The sequence below is a fragment of the Antechinus flavipes genome, chromosome 1 (assembly GCF_016432865.1).
Source record: "Antechinus flavipes isolate AdamAnt ecotype Samford, QLD, Australia chromosome 1, AdamAnt_v2, whole genome shotgun sequence".
In the NCBI taxonomy this organism is placed as follows: Eukaryota; Metazoa; Chordata; class Mammalia; order Dasyuromorphia; family Dasyuridae; genus Antechinus; species Antechinus flavipes.
This window is the reverse complement of record NC_067398.1, coordinates 680,592,839-680,613,985: the sequence shown is the minus strand read 5'-3', so window position 1 is coordinate 680,613,985 and position 21,147 is coordinate 680,592,839. Positions and strand designations below refer to the sequence as shown.

The window sequence follows — 21,147 nt, the reverse complement described above, 5'->3', positions numbered from 1 at the left end:
GGTGATTTGACCACATAAGATCATTTCTGACCTCTATAAGTTAAATCAAGCAACATGGGGTAAATCAGTGCTTCTCAAAATGTGATCCCCAGACCCTTCAGGGTCTCTGAAACTCTTTCAGGGCTCCCCAAAGCCAAAATGATTTTCATAACATTGTTAAAACATTATTTGCTTATTAAAGTATGTCTCTTTTTCAACTACTTATCTGTGTGAAGCCAGCTTTTCTTCATAAATTTTAACCAAAACAACATAATGTAACAAATTGAAAGCAGAAGCAGATAGTAGAATCCAACTGTCTTCTAGTAAGTCAGACATTAAATTGATTTGCAAATATGGAAAACAACCCACTCTTCTTTTTTTTTTTTTTGTTTTGGAAAATGTAATTATTTTTCATAAAAAATAGCATTTATATTAACATGTAATTACTGTAGTGTTAAATGAATCAATTCATTTTAATTTCTAATAGAGTCAGTATAAACAGATATAAAATCAAGAAAATCAAAAGCTCTTTGGAGGGTTCTTGATAATTTTTTAAAATTTATTTTGTTTTTTTCTTTTTTTGCAAGGCAATTGAGATTAAGTGACTTGCACAGTCACACAATTAGTTAAGTGTTAAGTAACTGAGGCGGAAGGTTCTCCTGGCTCCACAGCCAGTCCTCTCTTCACTATACCATCTAGCTGCCCAGTTCTCAATAATGTTTAAGAGTGTAAAGGATCTTCAATCAGGAGTGCATTGGAAGAGGCTCAAAGCAGCTCCAATGATTGTTAAACTTTCAAGATGAACATTTATACCTTGGAAATTGGCAGTTCAGGGCTGGACTTGTCAAAAAAAATGATGGAGAAAACATTAGTAATACAGATTAAATTTTAAAATGTTTATGGGCACTTTTTTTTAAAAGAGGACCAGTTGTTAAACATTTCCCAGAGCACAACCCTGCCTATGACTTAAAAATCTGAGACCCACAAATTTGAGAAGAAATGAGCTAGATTTTAAGAACCAGAGGAACTGGGTTAGCTCTCAGAGCCTAAGTCCACAGCTAAAAGGGATTTCTGAGGATATCTAGTCCAGCCCCTTTATTTTACAGATGGGAAAACTGAAGCCAGGAAGTTAAGTGACTTGGCCCAGGTGCCACAAGATGAACACCTGAGTAAGCAGGATTCAAACTAACATCCTTTGATGTCCTCACCAGCAATATTCATGGCTATCGCTACTTCCATGTCCTTGTAGACCTATGATTTTCTGACCATGGCCCAAAGAAAAGTGAAAAGCTTCATCCAAAGAGTCATGCAAAGGCACACAAAGAGTCACTGAGGGTTTTTGAGCAAAAGAATATCATGACCAGATCTATAAAAATGCCAGCTCAAAATGACCAACCACTATGCCAAAGGATGTGGCAAAGGCAAGATTCATTTTCTTTGACTATGTATTTTTGTTACAAGAGCTTTGTCTTTCTTTTTTTTCCCCCAGTGGGAGAGAGGGGAAAGAAGAGGAAACAGATGTTTATTCACTTAAAAAAATTAAATTGAATTTCAATATTTTTAATTAAAAAAAGAAAATCACAGCTTAAGGAAGAGCTGAAACTAGAACTCAGGTCTTTTTGCACCTTGCCTTATGCTCTCTACCACAACTTAAGGAGAGAAAATAAACACTCAGTTGCCAGAATCTGCCAGTTTGTTAAAACCAAACCAACCCCAGCAGAGTCCTCAGCTCATATTATGTAATTAGTACAGGGGGATTACAAGGTAGCAGGTTGTTGAGCAATGATGGAGGATGGGGGCTACCCTGGGCAGAAGGAAGTTCCCTGAGTTCAATTTGGAGGCTTCTTTACCCACTATGGTATGGAATAGGGGTGATGGTCAAAACACAGGTTTCGAGCAGCTAAGAAGTCTTCTAGGCCCCTAGCACTATCCCAGGTTTTGTTAGGACTGCTCAAGACTGAATGCCAAGGTGAACTTTCCCCAGCTCTCCAAATTCACTTTTGTTCAAAGGAAGAGTTACTTCTCAGAAGCCAGCTCCCCAGAACTTGCTATGCCAGAGGGCAAACTGGAAAGAAAGAAGTGCCACAGTATGTCTCACTACCCAGCTGCAAGAAACTCTCCCAGGCTTCCCACTCCAGACGCCACAGAGGAAAGTGTTTCTGCCTCTTCTCTCTTCCCTTAACACAAATATCCCATCAGGAAAAGCCCTAAACCAGAGCAGGACAGCCCACAGGGCTGGCTGCTCTTCACAAGCTCCATAGGCAAGGGCCATGTAACAACTGACTTCCCAAAGGAGACTGTAAGAGGCTACAAACAAATGGGGTCACAGTCAAGAGGAGCTGGAAAGGTCCCTGGCGAACATGGAGTTTGACCACTTTTCCTCATCTGTACAGGATAGGAAACGAAGGAAGCCAGGGGTTGCACTGGATAGAATACTGGGCCTGGAGTCAGGAGACCTGAATTCATTTCCAGCTTTAGACATTTACCAGCTGTGTGATCCTAAGTATTTTAACTTTTGGCTGCCTCAGTTTCTTCGACTGTAAAATATGGATAATAATAGCCTTCCTCTCACAGGTTTGTTGTAAGGATCAAAAGACATAATAATTGAAAAAGGGCTCACCATAGTGCCTGACACACAGTAGGTACTACATCAACATATACTTCTTCCTTTTTTCCCCCCCTGAGTCTCATTCAGCCCTAAATCTATGTTTCTATGATAGTACTCTTTTAAAAAAAAAAGTAAAAATAGGTGGAAAAGCCAGATTGTCCAAAATTTTAAATGCCAAATTGAAGGTTTTGTATCCTTTCCCCAGCTAATAGGGAGCCACTGCTTATTCTTTTTTTTTTTAATTTTTTTTAAATTTTAATAACTTTTTATTGACAGAACCCATGGCAGGGTAATTTTTTACAGCATTATCCCTTGCACTCTCTTCTGTTCCAATTTTCCCCCTCCCTCTCTCCACCCCCTCCCCCAGATGGCAAGCAGTCCTATATATGTTAAATAGGTTACAGTATATCCTAGATACAATATATGTGTGCAGAACCGAACAGTTCTCTTGTTGCACAGGGAGAATTGGATTCAGAAGGTAAAAATAACCCGGGAAGAAAAACAAAAAATGCAAGCAGTTTATATTCATTTCCCAGTGTCCTTTCTTTGGGTGTAGCTGCTTCTGTTCATCTTTGATCAACTGAAACTGAGTTAGGTCTCTTTGTCGAAGAAATCCACTTCCATCAGAATACATCTTTATACAATATCGTTGTTGAGGTATATAATGATCTCCTGGTTCTGCTCATTTCACTTAGCATCAGTTCTTGTAAGTCTTGCCAGTCCTCTCTGTATTCATCCTGCTGGTCATTTCTTACAGAACAATAATATTCCATAACGTTCATATACCACAATTTACTCAACCATTCTCCAATTGATGGGCATCCATTCATTTTCCAGTTTCTAGCCACTACAAACAGGGCTGCCACAAACATTTTGGCACATGTGGGTCCCTTTCTCTTCTTTAGTATCTCTTTGGGGTATAAGCCCAGTAGAAACACTGCTGGATCAAAGGGTATGCACAGTTTGATAACTTTTTGAGCATAGTTCCAAATTGCTCTCCAGAATGGCTGGATGTGTTCACAATTCCACCAACAATGTACCAGTGTCCCAGTTTTCCCACATCCCCTCCAACATTCATCATTATCTTTCGCTGTCATTCTAGCCAATCTGACAGGTGTGTAGTGGTATCTCAGAGTTGTCTTAATTTGCATTTCTCTGATTAATAAGGATTTGTTCACTGAATATTTTCAAGGAGGGAGTTCAATGGTCAGAGCCCTGCTACCAACACCCATCAGTTTATGGCCACCATTCCCCATCTTTAAAGAGAAGCCTCTTCTCATGTCCTCAGGAACAACAGCCCCAAAGAAGCTCCTTTATAGCCTTTTCCTTCCCAGCACAATTTCCTCAGAGGAATGGAGGATTTTCTCTGTCTTCTCTTCCTAAGTCCCCTTCCTGAGGGGGGCAATTAATTACAAATTGCCATCAATCTGGAGAACCAGCAAATCACAATTACACCTCCTGAAGGAGACTAATTCAGATCCTCTCCTTTCTCTGCCCTTGAGTGGGCACTTCACCTACAGAATGGTACATGAGGACGATTCTTATCCTGTCATAAAGCGCCCACTCCCACCAGCTTGTGAGCTTCAGAGCAAGAGGCCTTATCTGAGTCTTCCCAGGACCCGATCCCATCATCTGCATATAAAAGAGGCCCAGAAAAGAGTGACCAATATTGAAAAGGCAGTATAGATCATGTCCTACACAAGACTGGCTGAAGGAACTGAAAACAGTAGCTTCAACTTTTTTTTTCCTGTGACAATTGGGGTTAAGTGACTTGCCCAGGGTCACACAGCTAGGAAGTGTTAAGTGTCTGAGAACTGATTTGAACTCGGGTCCTTCTGACTTCAGGGCTGATGTTCTACCCACTGTACCACCTAGCTTCCCCATGAGCTTCAACTTTAATGGATTTGCTAGAAAGCTAAAAGGACCCTCACAGATCATCCCACTCAGTCAAACTCCCTCATTTTAATGACGAGAAGACTGAGTCCCAGAAAGAATATGTCATTTGCCCAAGGCCATATAGTTAATGCATGACATTCAAGTTTGGGGTTTAGTCCCGTCCCCTCTTCCAAACTACACTTCTGAAGAAAAAGGAAGACCTCATCTGCACAAGTTTCCCATGGCCACATGATGGGAAGTAGGCACAGGTCTCAGGCAGGAACCTTGAGGACGGAGGCTGCTCCGTCACTGAAAGTGTGTGACACTGACCAACTTTACAAACATTGAACATTGTTCTCTCCTGCTTTGCCAAGGCGGGAGACTAGGGTGAGGAGCTAGATTTTTTACTGTAAAGAATTTCAGAGATTATCTAGTCTGATCTTTTTAAGAAAACTAAAGTTGAAAAAGACAGCTATTTAAGCAAGACCCCCACGTAATTGGCAGAGCAAGCATTCAAACCCAGGTCCTACATTGGATCAAGTGCCTAGACTAGCTGGTGAATGGATTCAATGCACTGAATGTCATTGTCATGTTGTTGTTGTTGTTCTGGTTGTTGTTCTTGTTCTCCTTTTTCTTCCTCTTCCTCTTCTTCTCTTTCTCCTCCCTTCCTTTCCTCTTCTTCCTCTTTCTCCTTCTTTTTCTCTTCTTCCTCCTTTCTCCTTCTCCTCTTCCTTTTCTTCTCTTCTTCCTCCTTCTTTTCTTCTTCTTCTCCTCCTCCTCCTCTTCTTTTCTCTTTCTCCTCCTCCTCTTCTTTTTCTTCTCCTCCTCCTTTTCTTCTTCTCCTCCTCCTCCTTCTTCCATTCTTCTCCTTCTCCTTCTTTTCTTCTTCTCATCTTTTCTTCCTTTTCCTTTTCCTTCCTTCTTCTTTCTTTTTTTGGGAGATAAGGGATGGTTCATTGGACAGGAGAAGGGGGAGGAATATACTTGAAAATGTAGTCATGTAAAAACAAAAGGTATCAATTTTTTAAGTTAAAAACAACTCATGTTTAGCCTATGTCCTTGGTTGAGGAAAATTGTAATGAGGAAGTTATAGGATCATAGATTTCAGGAGAGGCTTTAACTATCCCACAACATAACAGACTGCTTCCCAAGGTTATGCTTCTCCTGATTAGAAATATTCACACAGAATCTCCTTAATGGTCCTGAGGGCCTTCTCAGACACTGCAAACTTCCTGTCACATCTACAGCCCTTATTACTCTTGAGCACTAACTTCTCAGGTTTATATCTAGAGCAGATTGAATGGTTTATGCCCCAACCCTCCACCCCAGCTGACCTCTATTTGGGGAAGAAACCTGTTGTCTCTTCCTAAATCCTGGCCTGAGTGGATGACTCCAGACATCAACACAAAATACAACACCTTGTTAATAAGAAGAGGGAGGGACGGCTCTGCCCAGTTTACAAAACTCTGGTCTTTTTTATTGAAGTAATTAAAGACAAGCCTACTGTTTTCACCTCCCTTTAAAACCAAACACCTGTTATCACCAATTCTCCACTGACTCACAGGACCTTCTCCTTGCCAACCACCTTTCCGGCTCCACCACTCAACAATTCAAGAGTCCCCATTGGACTAAATGTTGACATTTGCAAATAGGGCTCAGACCTGGGACTTCCTTCTGTGAAACAGTGAATAGCTCCTGTGTGCTGTCATCCATATGTTCTACTGGAAGGGAATATCAGCTGAAATATAGACCAGTCCTAGACCCAGAATGCTTCATGGGCTGTCCAACCCAAGCACTCTGGGAAGCACTCTTCCCTTCCTTCACCTCTTGGACCCTAAAGTAGCTTTCAGATACAAGGTCTTAGTTGAATTTAGCAATCATTTAAGTGTCTAATAGGTATAAAGTGCAGAGTGCTGGGTATCTAGAATATGGAGAGAAAACCAAACTATCCTCTCCCTACAATGGTACTCGGAAAGATGAAGTGAAGGTTGGGTTCCAATCTGAACCTTTCCATTTACTACCCATATAATCCTGAACAGGTAACTACAACTCTCTGATTTCCAATCTAAAGAATAAGGACAGTGTACTAAAGTGCCCCTAAGGTCCCCTGTGGTTCTAAATCTATGATCTTTCAAGTTTATAGTCTGTTGGAAAGGAGGAAAGGGGGGAGGCTATAAAACAGCCAGCTAAGTATAATACAGAGAATGTGGTTGGGAAGAAATGGAAGATCTCTGGCATCTAGGCATTTGATCAGTAATCATTTATCAAGCCTACTAATACTGAGAAACATATTAGAAAGACATGTGAATTAGTCCCTGCCCTCAAGGAGTTTATATATTTTTTTAGTTTTTGCTCCTAGGACTAGCACAGTGTCCAACCAGAGAAATTATTTTGTCCTTATTTTGTATAGTTAAAATAAATCCAAGTAGCCTATTCCTGCTTGGGGAGAGGTATAGAAGAAAAGATGGCAGTCATTTTAGGAGAGGAAAATACCTGGTCAAGGTCACATAGCTTTTAAGAGGCCAACTCTTAGATCTAGAACTCAAACCTAGAACATCCATATATGTCTTTCTACCACATCAAACTTCCTTGGATATAGAGTAATGAACATGGGGAGTTAAAATCCTGCCTCAAATACATAGCAGCTCTGAGATCCTGGATAAGGTATTTAACCATTCTCAGTTCCAGTTTTTTCATCTGTAAAATGGGGGGAGAAGGGGTAATATTAAACTCTACCTCCCTGGGTTGACATGAGGATCAAAGAAGATAATGCTATAATGTGCTTTGCAAACTTCAAATTACTATGTAAAGGTGATCTATTGTTATTACCACAAGTAATAGTATTCTATTTCAAGCCATTAGTGTTCTCTACAGGTAGAAAGGAAAGCACACTGGAAGGCTTCAAACAAAAAGTGGATGGACACTTGGCAAGGATGAGAGAAGACAGTGAGCCACAGTGAGCTCTGGAGCCAGAGCCTCAAATACGGTATTGTGACTCTGGGTAGAGTGACTCTGGGTAAATCATTTGCCTCTTTGGGCCTCAGTTTCCCTATATGTAAAGTGAGCTAAGACTACTAAATGATCTCTGAAGTCCTTTCCTACTCTAGGTCTACAGCCTTTTGTTGAAGAAGGGATTCTTTTTCTGGTAGGAATTGGCCTGGACAGTCTCTGTGGTCCCTGCTTGTTCTGAAATTCTGTGAGTTCTGGGTTCAAGTTGCAAATCTTTTAATTATATCCTGTGGAATGCTGGACAAGCCACACAGCTTCTCTCTGGGTCTAAGTTTCCTCCCCTGAAAGATGAGGGGGGTCTAACAGGAGGGCCGGTAAGATCCCTTCCAGCTCTGGATTCTATGACCCGATGAAAGGAGCATTCCTGAAAGTGCCAGTCCTGAAATACCAAGCGTGGCAAGATTCCATATATACTGGCATGTGATTGTCTCACTGACGTACGTTACCAAATGGAAATATTTCTGAGCATGTGATCAAATGAGATCATAGGTGGGAAAGGGCTTTGTCACAGTAAAGCCCTGGGCAAATATTCAGGGAGGAGTTACTGTAAGTACCAGGAGGACCACGGGGAGCCCAAGAAGGGTTTAGCTTCTCACAGGGCAGGAATAATCTAAGAGGCCGTATGGGGTAGGGGAAAGAATACTGGATTTAGGGGCAGAGAATGGAGATCCAATCCTCAGCTCAACTACTCCTATCTATGTGTGACTTTCCAAAAGTCACTGAGTTGCTTCATCTCGTATCTGACCAGGTGTTCTTCTCTTCTCTCTAGCCAGCTACCAGCTTTCCTTGGGCTTCTCCCCTGAACTACTGTGGAATTCTCCTAATCAGATTCCTTTTATTCAGGTCTTCCCCTTTCCAATTCAATCTTCTCACAGCTGCCAAAGTATTATTCTGAGGTCATTCTTCCTGCTCAAGAAATTTCAGAGACTCCCTATTACCTTAGGGACAAATTACAAACTATTCTGTGTGGATGGATCTGAAAGCTCTTCACAATCTGGCTCCAGTCTACTTCTCTAGAGTTAATTATATTACTTTCCTTCACACACTTAGAATATTTCAGACAAATGAGCCTGTGTTCTGCTTCTCCCATCCCTGACATTCTTTGCTGCACCTTGTAAGCTGTCTCCCCAAGTAATAATAACAACCAAAATCCATATAGTATTTTAATGTTTGTAAAGCACTCTATAAATAAGACCTCATGTGATCTTTTAACAACTCTGGGAGGTAGTGCTATTCTTACAGATGAAGAAAGTGAGGCAAACAGTGGTTAAATGTTTTGCCCACCAAATCGAATCCACTCCCTCCTCATTTCCACATTTTTGATTCCCTAGCTCCTTTTCCCAAGTGTCACTTCCTAAGGAAAGTTATCCTGATCCATTTCTAGTGCTGGTGCCTTTCTCTCATTTTGCACCTATTTTGGATAATTTCCCATTTGATTTTTATGTGCATCTATATTTCCCCCAGTGGAATGGAAGCTCCTTGAAGGCAGGTACTGTTTCATTTGTCTTTATATCTCCAATGCCCAGCATAATGCTTGGCACATGTTGGTAAATATTTGGTAATAAAGAGGATCTTCTTTAATTGGGATTTTTAACTCCTCTTCTGACATGAACATAGTGTTGGTTTGTTTAAGCATGTATTAATAAATTCATTAATTCTCAGGTCCAGAACACAATCAAATGCCCAAGCTCTCAAACGAGACAGGCTTCCCCTACCCACCCTCATAGCCAAATGAGCAAGGCTGGCCACACCTTGATGCTTGGAGAGCCCAGTCAATGTTGGGCAGGCAAGATGACACACCCAGAAATGCCTGAAAAGTATTTTTCTCTTCTCACTCTTTGATAAACAAGTAGTATTTGAAAGCCCAGGGATTTCCACCCATCACAGCCCATATCCGCTTCTCTTACCAACCCCACAGTGAGTGAGAAATATGGCCATCATACTGACTTCCTAGTACCCTATAGCAGAGGAAATAAAGTTATTGGGAGGTATAGGATAGCATGGAATACCTCAGAAAGGTAGGTATACATGGGGAAAAAAAAGAACTCTGAATTAAAGAATGTTTTAAAGATAGTCTCATAATTTCCAGATATGTATTTAATACATATTTAATAATTGAATAATTATTTAATAATAATAATAGCTAGCATTTAGATTATGTTAAGCCAGGATAGCTTAGAACATTGTAGTAGGCACTCAAAACCTGTTCCTGGAATGAATGAAAGCCATAACCTGTTAGGATCTCAATTCTTTGTAAAGTTGTAAATGAAGCGGTTGAAATGGGTGGTCCCTTTCATTTTTTCTAGCTCTACTATATTGTGTGAAGGGACATGGAAAACAGGAATGAGCTGGAGCCAATTCCAAACAGCTTGCCCCATTCATATTGACTGTAAAATGTTGAGTATGTATATTTATTATCTTGGAAATTGGTGAATGCACCAAATCAGGGCTGGCTTTATTGTTTCATTGATTGTCTAGACTTAAGAAAGGGATGGAGAAAATGTTTAAAATGCTGATTAAACTTAACTATGTGTCTGTTGTGGGTACTTTCCCCACCCCCTCACCCCCAGCCCATTGTTAAACATTTACCTACACAGTCCCCTGAGCATCAGGGGTTATTGTTGTCATTGGCAATAAATCAGATTTTAAGGGGTCTGCTTTAATCTCCTACTTTAAATTAGCATATTATAATGTATGTAAATTGGTTGTTCCAAGTACTGAAAGAGATTTCGGTTCAAATCTTCAAACATTTATTAAATGCTTCCATAACAAGGCACTGAAAGAAAACATATCCTCTGCCCTCAAGGCATTTATGATTAGAAGGATGAAATTGGTATGCAAATAGTAATAATACAAGGAAAAGTGACATAAGTCCAGGGGTAGTTATTGATAACAATAATCTATGTTTTATAGACTTTAAGTTTTGCAAAGCTTTTTCCTGAGAATTGGTATTGCCTGGATTTTTCCCATTTCACAGGTGAAAAAACTCAGGTTCCAGAAGAAATCTGCCCATGATCACAAAGCTATTAAGTATCTGAAATGGGACTGGAAAGCAAATGCCACCATACCCCCAAACCTTAAGTCCAGGATTCTAACTACTGTTCTGTGGTGTCCCCCAAGTACAAAGGAGAGATCCAGATAAAGTGCAAAGAACATTTTCAGTAGGGGTGAGAAGACAAAGCTTCATGGGCCTGGGCCCTGAAGACAAGAGTAAATTGTAATCAATTGGGATAGGAAAGCAGCAGGAGCAAATTCACAGAAATGGGGCAGGGCAACAGAAAAACAGAAACAAGGAGCAGTGCACTTTGGCTGGCATCCAGAAGGAGTAAAGGGGACTAGACTGTGTTAAGGATAAACAGGTTGGAGCCAGATGGTAAAGAGCCTTGAATGCAAGGATGGGGTAAAGCCTCAGCTGCAGGTGTTCAGTATGAATTTCTTGGATGAAGGGTAGCTTGCAATAGAGAGCTATTGGAGACTGAGTGACCAGTTAGGAGATTGTCAAAACTCTTAAAGTAGTTTAATCATTCCCCTACTGTCCTGTTTATCCAATTACTTTATTAGACTAACCTGCCCCTGAGATCTGAACTGTTATTAGAACTCGGTTCCATTCAAGGGTCAAAATAAGAAAAAAAAAAAAATCCCAGTTAGCAAAAGTTCCAGGGAAATGTTTCTCTGATCCATTCATTTTAGCTTCTAGAAATGCTACCCTGGAAATAGAAATCTGCTAAAAAGCAAGGGAATCCCTGTGTGTTGGAAGCATTTTAGATATACATTTCTATACAGAGCCTGCCTTATACCCCATCATATTTCCCATAAGTCTTCCTCCCTCTCTCCCCTAACTTCAATTTTTCATCTGTTGTACTTACCAAGAAGAATGATCTTTGGACTGGAGAGAACAGAACAGAATGAACCAATAAAGAATTGATAGCTGGGGTGTTGGTATAAAAGTGAGCATCTAGCTGCATTTGAAGGATATAAAAATACCAAGCCCAGATGAATTACCTCTTTTAGTTCAAAAAGAATGAGCGAATTTGACTGGTAACTCATTATCCATCATGAATAAAACCTTTGAAAAATCATGGAGAATGGGAGAGGGAAAAGAAGATAAAGAGGTATATAATCCCAATTAAAAAATAATATTAGAATTCACTCTTTAAGCTATGAGTGAGCTTGATCTTGGTTCCTGGCAAAATTCTAGAATGGATTATTAGAGGGATGGTTAGTGAACATTCCGAAAAGGAAGTAGTGATTCCAAAGAGTTAATATAACTTCACCAAGCACAAGTCAAGCCAAACTTTATTTTCTTATATAACAAATTTACTCTCCTAATGATTTAAGGGAGTGTTGTAGTTTTTAGTGAAGCATTTGACAATTTTTCTTATGATATTTTTGTGAAAAAGATGGAAAGGTGAAGAGCAAGAATAAATGCCACAAGGAAAAGATGGGAGAAGACTAGCCAGACAACAGTTCTTCTAGTTAATTCTCTAGCATTCTCTAAATATACCATCATATCATCTGCAAAGAGTGATAGTTTTGTTTCCTCTTTGCCCATTCTCATGCTTTTAACTTTCTTTTCTTCTCTCATTGCTAAAACTAACATTTCTAGAACAAGACTGAATAATAGAGGTCATAAGGGGTATCTGTGTTTCATTCCTAATCTTACTGGGAAAGCTCCTAGCTTATCTTCCTTACAGATAATGCTTTATAGCAGTTCTTTTAAAGAAAATCTGGGGTCTCAATGGACACCCAAATCAATGAGTCAACCATGTGATATCAAGACCAAAAATCTACTATAGCCTTAGGCTGTATCGAGAGAAGAATTGGGTCCAGCACAACACCTGGCTCCTCAGTTTCCCTGAACCCACTGCCAAAATTATTCTTTCTGAAATTTGGCTTCTAACACAAAGAAACTAGAATTGCAGAGAGAGAAAGGTCGTCAGAGAGCCTTTAAATTCAACTTCTCACCTGATATAGGAAATCCTTCAAGTGTAATTCTGACAAGAAATGATCTGATCTCTGATGGGATACCTTCAGTGATAAGGAGCTCACTACTTACTGCTAGCAGTTACTGTTAAAAAAGTAAAAAATTCTGCCTGTTCATTGACCATTGTACAAAGTACTCTGATGCAACCATCATCATCACTGACATTTATATGCCTTTTAAATGTGCAAAGCATTTTACATATCTCATCATTGTGGATATATAGCCGTCTGTGTTTATGTGTCTTATCTCTCTATTAGGCTATGTGCTACAGGAGCAGGAACTGTCTTATCTAAACTTTCTGTTACATCTCTCCCCTAGAATAGAACAGGACTCTGAATTCAATATTAGTCTAATAAATATCTGTCCTATTATTCTACTATAATCCTTCTATTTTGCCTGTGAGAGAAACAAAAACCCCTATTCAGGAATGTATCAGGTCATATCCACATTTTCCATCCTGGTATTCAATGTCCAGCCCTTTTATCCAACCTTCTACTATTCAAAACATTAATTCCTCTTCTACTGTGCTCCCAAATCCCCAGCAGGCTCACTCAGAGTTCCATCTCTGGACTTTTGTGGTCCTAGTATTCCCATGCCAGGGACGCCCTGACTAGACTGATAAAAATCCAGCCATCTTTTTGGGCTCAGTTCAGGGGACACCACCCTCTTCTTTCTTTTCCGGTTAAGGAGCATGTTCACAATGGAAAGAATGCTGGATTTGGACTCTGAAGACCTGATTTTAAATTTCAGCTTTGCCATTCACTACTTAATAAGGCTTTTAGACAAGACACTTCATCAGCTAGGGCCTCAGTTTCTCCATCTATAAAACGAAAGGAAGTGCTTGATGTAGAGTAAGATCTTAATCAAAATTGTGGGAAAATGTATAGAAGAATTGCCCATATTTACCATATATTGGATTACTTGCCATCCAGGGGAGGGGGTAGGGAAAAGGGAGGGAAAAAATTTGGAGCACAAAGTTTTGCAAGAGTGAATGTTGAAAATTATCGATGTGTGTGTGTGTGTGTGTGTGTGTGTGTGTGTGTGTATTATATAATATATATATATTTCCCCTGAGGTAATTGGGGTTGTGTCTGAGGTCAAATTTGAACTCAAATCCTCCTGACTTCAGGGCTACACCACCTAGCTGCCCCTCTATACAAATATTTTGAAAATAAAAAGCTATTAAAAAATGTTAAATGCCCTTTCAAATTAATTAGATTTTTCTGAGTAGAATATATATTATAAGAATTAACAGTAGTAATAATAATAGCTAGCATTTGTATGGCATTTTAGAGTTTGCAAATTAAAATAATACACACATATATACATATATAGATATCTATGTATCTTTGTATCTATATCTCATTTGAACCTCACAATAACCCTGAGAGGGAAGTGCTATTATCCCCATTTTACAGAAACTGTGGCTAGGAGAAGCAGGAGAGTAGATCTGATGATTTAAAAGGTCCTTTATGAGGCTTTAATCCTCATTCAACCCCTACTGCTGGACAATTCTAGTCCTTCCCTGCCTGCCTCTCCAATCCCCCCCACACTTCTGAGAAACTGAGCCAGACTCCATAGTAGTATCTAAGTCTCCTACATTGTGATACAAATTATAGATATTTGCCCTAGCAACAATGTTGTGGCTGACAGAACCAAGGAGTCACTATGGATAACATTGTTTCCATGGAAGAGCTTTCTTTCTTCCAGGAGCTTTCAGGGAATTCATCATTTAGTTTGGGGCTCTTGTGGCCATGATGAGGAAGCATGATAGTAAATAGAAATAACTGACACTTATATAGTGTTGTAAAGTTGACTACATTATCTCATGTGGGTCTTGAAACAATTAATGAGATACATATTTTAGATATTATCCCCATTTTACAGATGAGGATGTTAAGGTTCAGAAAATGAACCTCAAAAAAGTGTTATCATTGTCATGATAACACAAATAATAAGCATCAAAGAGATCTAGTTCTGCTTGATTCCTAGTGAGATACTCAGTCCATTTTATTATACTGCCTCTAACTCAGGAATTCTGAATCTTCTTTGTGTTCTGAACCTCTTGAGTGATCAGTCAGTTGAAACCTATGAATTCCCTTCTGAGGATCAGATTTTTAAACGAATAAAATAAAATATACAGGATTTCCAAGAAAGCTAATTATATCTCAAATAAATTAATCAAGTTATTATTATTATCATTTTGCTAAAGGAAAAGACCATAAGCTGCAAGGTTCTGTTTATTTGAGGGCTGCAGGAGAGGAGGGGGATAGAGAGGTGGGGATCATCAGAGAGAAGAATCTGTGTCATCAGGCACCCAGCTATCAATGATCCCAACCATCAGAAGCTCCCTAAAGGACCCATCTTACACATGCATTCCAAAAGAGAGAGAAAAATGTTGGGAGAGAGGGAGAGACAGAGACAGAGAGGCAGGGAGAGAGAGGAAGGACAGAGAGAAACAAAGTTTTGTTTTATTTTTGGTTTTTAGGCTTTCTGTTTTTACCTAACAATGGCACACAGTAGGCATTTAATAAATATTAGTTAACTGACTCATACACACACAGTTTCTTTTGTTTGTTTTTTGGTCTTTGTATCACACTGACACACAGTAGGTATTAAATAAATGCTGAGTTAATTCATATACACACACACACATATACACAGTTTCTTATATTTGTTTTTTGGTCTTTATATCCCTTGTACTGCACAGGAGGCATTTAATAAATGCTGAGTTTACACACACACACACACACACACACACACACACACACACACAGAGTTTCTTTTGTTTGTTTTTTTGGTCTTTGTATCCCCAGCAGTAGCACCCAGTAGGCATTTAATAAATGCTGGTTAACTGATATTCTTTCTCTCTCTCTTCTCTTCTCTTCTCTTCTCTTCTCTTCTCTTCTCTTCTCTTCTCTTCTCTTCTCTTCTCTTCTCTCTCTCTCTCTCTCTCTCTCTCTCTCTCCTACACACACACACACACACACACACACACACACATACACACACACACACACACACACACACACACTCTACATGCATATGTCCCTTCTACAGAAGAGAATTAGGTTTATCCATGATCTCAAGATTTTGGAGGCCAGGACTAACCAGCCAGCCACTGTTCATCACCATGTTGTTATCACGGAACTCAACTGACATTATTTTAGGATAGATTTGATCTTCAAAACTGACTTTCCCAGTTAAAAACATGTTTGATGGACTGAGCAGAGGAACTCCCTCTTCTCTAGCTCCACCCTCTAGCCCAAGCCACGATGGAAGTTTCAGGCTTTTCATAAACCTCCCCACTCCACCCCCAAGCCTAGGCCCTACCTTAGCTCCAGGCCCACCAAGGACCCTTCACCAGCCCCCAGCTCTAAGCTGCCCTCTTCTTTCCTAGGCACCAGCTCCCCAGGGTGAGAACTTAGAGAGAAACGGAGGCAGGACCAGGTTTCCAAAATCTTTTTTCCTGAATGACTTTATTCAAAATCTAAGCGTGATCAACTTTGTCAACACTTCCAGGAAAGAGGGGGGTAGGGTGGGAAAGAGGAGGCCCCTGACTGGGAGCAGGGGTTCCTGAGTTTCTCAAAGTAGAAGGCGGGCCCCTGGGCTCCCTGGACAAACTAGTTTAACTGCAATACTGAAGGGGCTGCTTGAAGGAGCCAGACTCGATGTCAAAACTTAGTGCTCAAAATACTGTCTGGATTGGGAGAAATTTCTGGAACTTAAACTAGATTTACAGTAAATACCCTGCAGACAGTTAAGCTAAATGATTGAAAACCTGAAAAGTGGGAGAGGGAGGTTGTACCGGCTTGGACTAGACTTCAGAGAGAATGGCTTAACAGAAAGAGGGCAAGATTTGCAGTCAGAAGACTTTAGATCCAATCCGAGCTTCTCCCTTTCAAACAGTCTGCACCTCAGTTTCCCCATCTGTAAAATGGGGATAACAGGCACCTACATGTTGTTGAGAGGTTCCAGTGAGACAATGCATGTAAAACACTGGGACCCACTCAGCATCACTTAGGAGGGACAAAGCCACATTGTTCTCAAATGCAATTGTTCTTGCACAGTTAGAGCACATAACTGTTCTGGGGGGGAGGGGGAGAACTGCAAGGAGACTGCCCCGACTTTGCCCCCTGGGACCCAAATTGAAAGTTTCCCGATTGAGAAAACAGCCTCATTCAGTCTAAGAAGGAGAGAGGCTGCCGAGGAGTCTCTTATTACAATCCATTTCTCAACCCTTGGCAGGAGGCAGACAAAAATACTCACTCTCTGCTGGCCACACGGCAACGGACAGTCTGATAGACAGTCAAACGGACCCTGTTTGTTTTTTTTTAAATCTCCTGGCCTTTTCTGGCTTTACAGTTACACCCTGCTGACTCCCAGAGTCCCTCAGAGTGCTGCTACATATCACAGACTTGTTTCACAGATCACAACTTCTCTGAGATTTTGAGTTTAAAGGGAATTCAGACATCACCCAGTCCAACTCCCTCCTTTTAACAGTAAGGACATGGAAACCCTGAGAAGTTATGTGACTTTTCCAGTCACACAAATAGTAAATAGTAGCACTGGGATCTGAACCCAGGTCCTTAAACTGCCTTCTCCATTATATTCCCCTGCCAGAGAGCCCTGTATCAATGGAGGAGGCCTCATTTCCAAGACCAGTCAAATACAAATGGTAATGAGAAATTTAGTAGGAATGGCAAAAATGAAAGATAGGTAGAAATACAAAATCCTAGAATTTTCATATCAAAAAAAAAATGGCCATCTAGGCCAATTCTGTGATTCTGTAAGCCCAAACAATGTGAGGCTTGGACTCGAAGACCTCAGAGCTCAATCTTTACAAAATGCTATGATGTGATATTTAACCACAGGTGCTCTCTACAATAGCTCTGACAAGTCCTCATTCAGCTTCTGTCTCAATATCGCCCAAGCAACCTGGACCAACTGAGGACCGAGTGAATTGTGGGTCCTTCCTTCTACTGACCTAAACCCACTTCCCCAAAATGGTTACCTATTGCTTCTATTTCAGAGTTGCAAGTTCTTATGTTTTGGACAAAACCTGGGACACATTTTCCACTGCCAGACCCGAATATCACTGCATCCTTCTGCCTGCAAAATACAGCTCCTGGCTTGTTTCTTACTCATTCATCTGTCAAACATTTATTAAATTCCCACTATGTTCAGATCCCCAGGTAATCCACTAGGAGAGATACAAAATTTAAATAAAGTGCAATCCCTGAAAGGTGTGTGTATGTGTGCTTGTATGTGTGTGCATGTGTATGATGTGTACATATGCATATCACACATAAATGTATTTATGTGTATGTGTGTATTGCATATATGTATGTAGATCTATGTGTGTATGGACATACACATGTGTTTATTGTTTGTATGTGTGTGTAAGTTGTGTATTTATGTGTATATATGTGTGTGTTGTGCATGCATGCTAATATGTGTGCATGTGTATATATGTATGTGTTTGTGTATATATTATATACACGTATTGTGTATACGCATGTAAATTTATGTGTATGTATTGTATATGAGCATGTTGTATGTATGTATGTAAATCGATGTGTATATATGTATCGTGTACATGTGTGTAAATCTGTATTGCATATATACATGTGTATATGATTATCTATGTGTATGGATGTGTATTTATGTGTATATGTATATTGTGTGTATGTATATAAATTTATATGTATATGTATTGTAATATATGGACATTGTGTATATGTATATAAATAGATGTACATGTGTGTACGAATGGATATGTGCATGTACACATATGTGTGTGCTTATATGTATAGGTGTATGTGTGTATATGTGAATGTTGTATTATATGTATATATGTGCATATATGTATGTAAATTTGTGTGTATATGTGTGTGTAGATTTGTATGAATAGGGGTGTGTGCACATTATGTGGATAGATACTTAGGGTCTTCCCCCAAAAAATAGAATGCAAGCTTCCTGAGTCCGGGAACTGTTTCCCTTTGTCTTTGTAGCACACATGAATCACTTAAATGGACTGAATTGGAGGTACCTTAGAAATCAATCGTTCTACTCCAAATCTTTCATTTTCTAGCGGGAAACTGAGGTCCCAAAAGGGGAATGATTTCACAAATGCAGTTAGAGGCAAGTAACCAGGTTCCAGTCCAGGTCTGTCTCTGAATCCTGAGTTCTTTACCCTACAGCACCCCACCTTAAGCTTGAAATCAGATCTGTTTGTAGATGTTTATAAACAGAATACAGAAGTCGGGGGATGGAGCAAAGGCAAGAGAGTTCTTTAACCTGTGCAACTGCTAAATACCCAGTTAAGTGACATCTTAGTTTAAGAGTCATAAATCCAGTTTCAGATTGGCAATGAGCTAATTCCTAAGAGAATAAAACATGGGGTTTTCCTCCAGGAGGCCTCTTAACAACAGAAGCCACAACATGCCTATTTCTTAAAATCAAACCTGATTGTGAAATGGGGGTTACCACAAACTGGATAAACCTAATCTGAATCTAGACTCTCTCCAAATTAATCATTCTGGTCCTCAGAGTCAGGAAGGTGCCAAGGCAGGGAAGGGAGATGGAAAAACATGAGGGACAAAAGGGAGGGGGAAGGAGGCAGGGGTGGGAGATGGAAAAAGGCAGAGTAAGAAAAATCTCAGAGTTGAGAAGGCCCCTCAGGGGTCAGCAAGTCAAAACCCCAGCTGAAGAAAAATCCCCACTATAATCCATCCAACAAGTGATCTTCTAGCCTCTGCTTAGAGACTACAGATAGAGAAACCTTACTACCTGTTGGTTAGGAAGTTTTTCAATACATGGAGCCTAAATGTACCTCTCTAACTCTCCTCTATTGCTGCTCATTCTTTCTTACAGGCCAAAGAAAACAAATCTAAGCCTTTCCCACTACATTATGCTAATTCTTCAAATGCTAAATGACTGCTATCATGTCTTTCCTCTCTTCCACTTTCTCGAAAGTCCTCTTTTCTCCAGGCTTCTTCTCTCCCATTTTTTCCTCCCTGATAAATGCCTTAGTTGTTAGAGAAACCCAAACAGTTGGGCTATTCTGGATAATATGATAGGGGCTGGTTCTGAAGGATAAGCACCATATAGCAGGATACACATTTGTTAAGCACTTACCATGTGATGGGGAGCTCTCTATCCCACTCATTGCAACCTACTCCATGTAATGAAGATTCTGTTAGAAATGTTTTCCCCCTTCCTGAAATCTGCTTCTCTACTCCCCTGCACAAATTTTCCACACCACCTCAAAAGAACTGTCATGATCATCAAAAGTTGCCTTTTTCTCTCACTTTTTAAGTCCACCCAGCTCCAGATCAAGCTCTTCTCTGAAGCTCTCCAGACTGCCACAGCTTTTCTACCTCCCCTGAGCTCCTACAACACTCGAGATCTATATTTCTCATTTAGTGACTAGCTTTTCCACCCTGGTCCGCTTGGAGTTAATTCAATAAGCACTGAAACAATACTAAAGAAATGCCATGGTGAGCTAGACACAGTATTAGGTGCTGGGTATACAAAGGCAAAAACCAGTCACACTCATCTCAAGGAAGTCATGTTCTCCTAGGAGGGTACAACATGTGCACAGATAAATAAATACAAAGTATAAACAAATAATACAGAAGTCATTTCTAGAGATAATAAGCACCAACAATGGGAGGGGGAAAGAGCAGAATTGGGAAAGAGCATATGTAGAAGGTGTTATCTGAGCTGTAGTTTTAAAAAAAAAAAAAACCTAAGGATTCTACAAGGCAGAGCTGAGGAGGGAGTAAATTCCAGACTCTGGGGGCCAGTCCATGAAAAGACCCAAGACAGGAGATAGTTACCTTCCGCTGTGTTTGAGGACCTCTCATTGATTATCAGCTCACTAAGCTCCTAGCTCTAGAGCTGAAAGACATCCCAGAGAGCAATTTCTCTAACCCTTTTGTTTTACAGATGAGGAAGATTAGGCCCTGGGAGGTTAAGTGAGATCGAACAAGTAGTAAACATCAGAGATGGAATGTGAACCCTTAATCTTCAGACTTGGAAGCTCTGTGAAGCAAAGGATAGTGTCTTGATATTTGACAATTCCCAAACTCCAGCATGTGTGTTCTTGATGGAATGGTGAAGAAAAATGGCATCCCTCATTGTCCTGAAACCTGGAATCTTCTCTTCCCCCTTAAATATTTCTCCCAGATTTAAGGGTAAGAATTTGATACCACTGAAGCCTGGAAAAAAGACACCAGACCTCCTCTCCCCTTTCAGACAATCTGAGCTCTGATCATTCTCAATAATAAAAATAATGATAGGGTGACGAATCCCATGTCAGTCAGGAGGGCCTTAAAAATTCCTCCGATAGCCCCTCTGTATCCGAGGGAGCAGCTGCTCTTTATTCACTGTCTTCCTTGCTATTAGATGTGCTTCTGCTACCTCAATGAGAAGCTCAGAACTCCTGGAGCCAGGAGCTCAGGATGTAAAAGCACCTGTGAAGGCATTGACAGTCAGGTGTCCTCCCCTTCCCCCACCAGGGACAGAGCAAACAGGCCCAAGAGCCAAAGTACTATCCAAGCAAGTCTTTCCATCTCATCTGAGTTTTTGCCCAGACAGACATCTGCTGGAAGCCCTTCCCAGGGGTACTGTTCTACATCTATCCGAAAAATGAGGGATAGAATATTGCAGGGGAAGACCCTGCTTT

At 40.3% G+C, this 21,147-nt stretch overlaps 1 protein-coding gene across 2 annotated transcripts in view; it reads right to left on the bottom strand.

The window, feature by feature from the left end:
- Positions 1–21,147, bottom strand: part of INSR (insulin receptor) — a 153,260-nt gene that overhangs the window by 130,286 nt on the left and 1,827 nt on the right. The window lies entirely within an intron of this gene.